Genomic DNA, 6,976 nt, shown 5'->3' with positions numbered 1-6,976 from the left:
CTCCGGAAGTTTGCGGGGGGTATGCTAGTTCTGAACGTCACATGCTAATGTAAAAAGCTGTTTTTTGATATAAATATGAACTTGATTGAACAAAACATGCATGTATTGTATAACATAATGTCCTAGGTGTGTCATCTGATGAAGATCATCAAAGGTTAGTGCTGCATTTAGCTGTCTTCTGGGTTTTTGTGACATTATATGCTAGCTTGAAAAATGGGTGTCTGATTATTTCTGGCTTGGTACTCTGCTGACATAATCTAATGTTTTGCTTTCGCTGTAAAGCCTTTTTGAAATCGGACAGTGTGGTTAGATAAAGGAGAGTCTTGTCTTTAAAATGCTGTGAAATAGTCATATGTTTGAAAAATTGAAGTTTTTGTATTTTTGAGGAATTTGTCATTCGCGCCACGCCTATCATTGGATATTGGAGCAGGTGTTCCGCTAGCGGAACGTCTAGATGTAAGAGGTTAACACCCCATGCTACATTAACACCCCATGCTACATTAACACCTCATGCTATAGGAAAACCCCATGCTACATTAACACCCCATTCTTCATTAACACCCCATGCTACGTTAACACCCCATGCTACATTAACACCCCATGCTACATTAACACCCCATGCTACATTAACACCTCATGCAACATTAACACCTCATGCTATAGGAAGACCCCATGCTACATTAACACCCCATGCTACATTACCACCCCATGCTACATTAACACCCCATGCTACATTAACACCTCATGCAACATTAACACCCCATGCTACATTAACACCTCATGCTATAGGAAGACCCCATGACACATTAACACCCCATGCTACATTAACACCTCATGATATAGGAAGACCCCATGCTACATTAACACCCCAGGCTACATTAACACCTCATGCAACATTAACACCCCATGCAACATTAACACCCCATGCTACATTAACACCCCATGCTACATTAACACCCCATGCTACATTAACTCCCCATTCTACAATTACACCCCATGCTACATTAACACCCCATGCTACATTAACACCTCATGCTATAGGAAGACCCCATGACACATTAACACCCCATTCTTCATTAACACCCCATGCTACATTAACACCCCATGCTACATTAACACCCCATGCAACATTAACACCTCATGCAACATTAACACCTCATGCTATAGGAAGACCCCATGCTACATTAACACCCCATGCTACATTACCACCCCATGCTACATTAACACCCCATGCTATAGGAAGACCCCATGCTACATTACCACCCCATGCTATAGGAAGACCCCATGCTACATTAACACCCCATGCTATAGGAAGACCCCATGCTACATTAACACCTCATGCTACATTACCACCCTATGCTATAGGAAGACCCCATGCTACATTAACACCCCATGCTACATTAACACCTCATGCTATAGGAAGACCCCATGCTACATTACCACCCCATTCTACATTAACACCCCATGCTACATTAACACCTCATGCTATAGGAAGACCCCATGCTACATTAACACCCCATGCTATAGGAAGACCCCATGCTACATTAACACCTCATGCAACATTAACACCTCATGCAACATTAACACCCCATGCTATAGGAAGACCCCATGCTACATTAACACCCCATGCTACATTAACACCTCATTCTATAGGAAGACCCCATGCTACGGTCTCCATCACGGATGTTCAGCCTGTAGTCCAACAGAACACTTTATGTGGGTATGTGATCCTGGATGTCTGAGTGTGTGTAGTCTTGGTATGTGATCCTGGATGTTTGAGTGTGTTTAGTCTTGGTATGTGATCCTGGATGTCTGAGTGTGTGTAGTCTTGGTATGTGATCCTGGATGTCTGTGTGTGTAGTCTTGGTATGTGATCCTGGATGTCTGAGTTTGTGTAGTGTGGGTATGTGATCCTGGATGTCTGATTGTGTCAAGGTGTGTGTGGGGAGTAGAGGCATCACACTGGGAGGTGTTAGGGAGAGAATGAGCTACCTGTATGTCACGCTTGTCGTTGAAAATGGAGGACCAAAACGCAGCAGGTAAGTGCAGGCTCATCTTGACGTTTATTTATTTTCAAAATGAATACCAAAATAACAAAACACTAGAACGAACGAACAACAACAAACAGTCTGGCAAAGCATAAGGCTCAACACAGAACAATCACCCACAAATCACAAACACACCCTAATATATGGGACTCTCAATCAAAGGCAGATAGACAACACCTGCCTTCAACTGAGAGTCCCAACCCCAATTAACCAAACATAGAAACAGACATACTAGACTAAACATAGAATACCTGAAAACCCAAACAGTGCCCAAAAACCCCGGAATACTTAAACCAAATGCCCCTTCAACAAAACACACCACCCCGAACCACATAAAACGAATACCCTCTGCCACGTCCTGACCAAACTACAATACCAATTAAACTTATACTGGCCAGGACGTGACAGTACCCCCCCCCCCCCCCCCCCCTTAAAGGTGCTAACCCCGGAAGCACCTTAACAAAAATAACCCCAAGCAACACCAAAAATAAAAATTCCCCCTTACTAATGGGAGGGAAGGGAGGGTGGCTGCCGTCAACGACGGCACTGTGCTACACCCCCCCCTCCCCAACCCACCTATCTCTGGAGGTGGCTCCGGCTCAGGCCGTTCCAGGCTGTCGGGGCAGTCTGGCCACTCGGGACAGTTCAGGGCAGTCTGGCCACTCGGGGCAGTTCAGGGCAGTCTGGCCACTCGGGGCAGTTCAGGGCAGTCTGGCCACTCGGGGCAGTTCAGGGCAGTCTGGCCACTCGGGGCAGTTCAGGGCAGTCTGGCCACTCGGGGCAGTTCAGGGCAGTCTGGCCACTCGGGGCAGTTCAGGGCAGTCTGGCCACTCGGGGCAGTTCAGGGCAGTCTGGCCACTCGGGGCAGTTCAGGGCAGTCTGGCCACTCCGGCAGTTCAGCGCAGTCTGGCCAGTAGCTCCGACGACTGTTGACTGGCGGGCAGCTCTGACGACGACTGTTGACTGGCGGGCAGCTCTGACGACGACTGTTGACTGGCGGGCAGCTCTGACGACGACTGTTGACTGGCGGGCAGCTCTGACGACGACTGTTGACTGGCGGGCAGCTCTGACGACGACTGTTGACTGGCGGGCAGCTCTGACGACGACTGTTGACTGGCGGGCAGCTCTGACGACGACTGTTGACTGGCGGGCAGCTCTGACGACGACTGTTGACTGGCGGGCAGCTCTGACGACTGTTGACTGGCGGGCAGCTCTGACGACTGTTGACTGGCGGGCAGCTCTGTTGACTGTTGACTGGCGGGCAGCTCTGTTGACTGTTGACTGGCGGGCAGCTCTGTTGACTGTTGACTGGTGAGGCTGGGTTTACGCACTTGAAGCCTGGTGCGTGGTGCTGGTACTGGGCTTACCAGATTTTGAACACGCACCTACAGGCTAGTGCGGGGAGCGGGAACAGGACGAGTCGGACTGGGTTGACGCACTTCCGGGTTCGCACGAGAGACAGGAGCTGGAAACCCAGGGCTATGGAGGCGCACAGTCGGTCTTGATCTTATCTCCTGCACAACCCATCTTGGCTGGATGGAACTAGTAGCCCTGTACGAGCGGGGTGCTGGTACAGGGCAGACTGGGCTGTGCAGGGGCCTGATGGTAGCCGTGCGTAGAGCGGGAGTTGGGTAGCCTGGTCCTCAGAGGCGTACCGGCGACCAGATGCACTGCGCAGGCATCCTCCTACCAGGCTGGATGCCCGCTCTAGCACGGCACCTGCGAGGGGCTGGAACAACGCGCACCGGACTGTGCGTGCGTATGGGTGAGATGTTTCGCTGAGGAGCGCACTATGGCGCTCTCCACCCCATACGCTCCTCCAAAAAACCACGGGTAGCTGGCTTTCGGCTCTTCCTATGCCTAGCCAAACTACCCGTGTGCCCCCCCCAAAAACATTATTGGGGGTGCCTCTCGTGCTTCACCCTCAGCGCGTCCATGGCCTCGTACCTCCGCCTCTCTGCCTTGGCTGCCTCAATTTCCCACTGCGGGCGGCGATAATCCCCAGCCTGGTGCCAAGGTCCGGCCCCGTCCAGTACTTCCTCCCAGGTCCACTTCTCCCACCAGTCCAACTCGAAGTCCCTCTGCTCCTTCTTCTGCTGCTTGGTCCATAGTTGGTGGGTGATTCTGTCACGCTTGTCGTTGGAAATGGAGGACCAAAACGCAGCAGGTAAGTGCAGGCTCATCTTGACGTTTATTTATTTTCAAAATGAATACCAAAATAACAAAACACTAGAAAGAACGAACAACAACAACAACAACAACAACAACAACAACAACAACAACAACAACAACAACAACAAACAGTCTGGCAAAGCATAAGGCTCAACACAGAACAATCACCCACAAATCACAAACACACCCTAATATATGGGACTCTCAATCAAAGGCAGATAGACAACACCTGCCTTCAACTGAGAGTCCCAACCCCAATTAACCAAACATAGAAACAGACATACTAGACTAAACATAGAATACCTGAAAACCAAACAGTGCCCAAAAACCCCGGAATACTTAAACCAAATGCCCCTTCAACAAAACACACCACCCCGAACCACATAAAACGAATACCCTCTGCCACGTCCTGACCAAACTACAATACCAATTAAACTTATACTGGCCAGGACGTGACACTGTATTGATACTCACCCTGCAGTGACTGGGGGTCCCCGATGAACAGATTGGGAGAGAGATGTTTATGTTCAAGTTTGTGTGAGTTTTTATTCCTTATCATTTGTATAGTTTATCCCCTGAAAATGAAAAATAAGGGAATAAAAAAGAATGTAAATAAAGATAAAAGGGGGCCCTAAACCTAGCATAACTTATTTTGTGGAGAGTATCGAGGACCACTCCCCACCATGTTTTTCCTGTCTGACCAGGGATTCAAACCAGTGACCATCCAGTTGGATGCAAAACAATTACAATATAATCATAATAATAACTGTGTGTGTAGAGCTTTTCAATACAGGAAGCAAAGTGTTTCACATCATAAAATAATAGACAGGAGGAAGGAGAATTAAAAATAATCACACATTAAAATTATACATTAAAATCCTACATAATAATCCTACAACACAATCACACATTAAAATCATACATAAATATCATCTTTGGAAAAGTGTGTCATCAGCAGGGATAATAAATAATAGAATAAATGATTAGTCCTCAAAATACTCTGTATAATACTCTCTGTAAAATACTCAAGTATAATAGTCTAGCATAATACTCTCTGTATAATACTCTGTACTGTCACGACTTCCGCCGAAGTAGGTTCCTCTCCTTGTTCGGGCGGTGCTCGGCGGTCGACGTCGCCGGTATTCTAGCCATTGCCGATCCATTTTCCATTGGTTTTGTCTATGTTTCCCACACACCTGGTTTCATTTCCCAATTACTGGTCATGTATTTAACCCTCTGTTTCCCTCGTGTCTTTGTGTGTGTTTGTTTATTGTTAGGGTCGGTACGTTTCCGGCTGGTTTGTTCCGGGTGCTGTGTTCACCCGTGTTGTATGGCAACCTTTATTGTTTGCACATTGGTTTTGTTACTTTGTGCTATTTTCTCTAGTAAAGTGCGTTGTTCACTCATCTCTGCTCTCCTGCGCCTGACTTCATGCACCAGTTACACACACCGCCTGACATGTACAATGCTCTCTGTATAATACTCCCTGTATAAAACTCTCTGTAAAATACTCTGTACAATGATCTCCGTATAATACTCCCTGTATGAAACTCTCTGTAAAATACTCTGTACAATGCTCTCTGTATAATACTCCCTGTATAAAACTCTCTGTAAAATACTCTGTACAATGATCTCCGTATAATACTCCCTGTATAAAACTCTCTGTAAAATACTCTGTACAATGCTCTCTGTATAATACTCCCTGTATAAAACTCTCTGTATAATACTCTGTACAATGCTCTCTGTATAATACTCCATGTATAAAACTCTCTGTAAAATACTCTGTACAATGCTCTCTGTATAATACTCCCTGTATAAAACTCTCCGTACAATGCTCTCTGTATAATACTCCCTATATAAAACTCTCTGTAAAATACTCTGTACAATGATCTCCGTATAATACTCCCTGTATAAAACTGTCTGTTAAATACTCTGTACAATGCTCTCTGTATAATCCTCCCTGTATAAAACTCTCCGTACAATGCTCTCTGTATAATACTCCCTATATAAAACTCTCTGTAAAATACTCTGTACAATGATCTCCGTATAATACTCCCTGTATAAAACTCTCTGTAAAATACTCTGTACAATGCTCTCTGTATAATACTCCCTGTATAAAACTCTCTGTAAAATACTCTGTACAATGCTCTCTGTATAATACTCCCTGTATAATACTCTCTGTATAATACTCTGTACAATGCTCTCTGTATAATACTCCGTGTATAAAACTCTCCGTATAATACTCTCTGTATAATACTCTGTACAACGCTCTCTGTATAATACTCCCTGTATAAAACTCTCTGTGAAATACTATGTACAATGCTCTCTGCATAATACTCACAGTATAATACTCTCTGTATAATACTCTGTACAGTGATCTCTGTATAATGCTCTGTACAATGCTCTCTGTATAATACGCCCTGTATAAAACGCTCTGTATAATACTCTCTGTATAATACTCTGTACAACGCTCTCTGTATAATACTCCCTGTATAAAACTCTCTGTAAAATACTCTGTACAATGCTCTCTGTATAATACTCCCTGTATAAAACTCTCTGTATAAAACTATCTGTGTAATACTCTGTACAATGCTCTCTGTATAATACTCTGTACAATGCTTTCTGTATAATACTCCCTGTATAAAACTCTCTGTAAAATACTCTCTGTATAATACTCTGTACAATGCTCTCCGCATAATACTCTCTATATAATACTCTCTGTATACTATTCTGGTATAATACTATGTATAATACTC

The sequence above is a fragment of the Salmo salar genome, chromosome 09, assembly GCF_965601325.2.
Source record: "Salmo salar chromosome 09, fSalSal1, whole genome shotgun sequence".
NCBI lineage: Eukaryota > Metazoa > Chordata > Actinopteri > Salmoniformes > Salmonidae > Salmo > Salmo salar.
Note: the sequence above shows the minus strand (reverse complement) of the source record.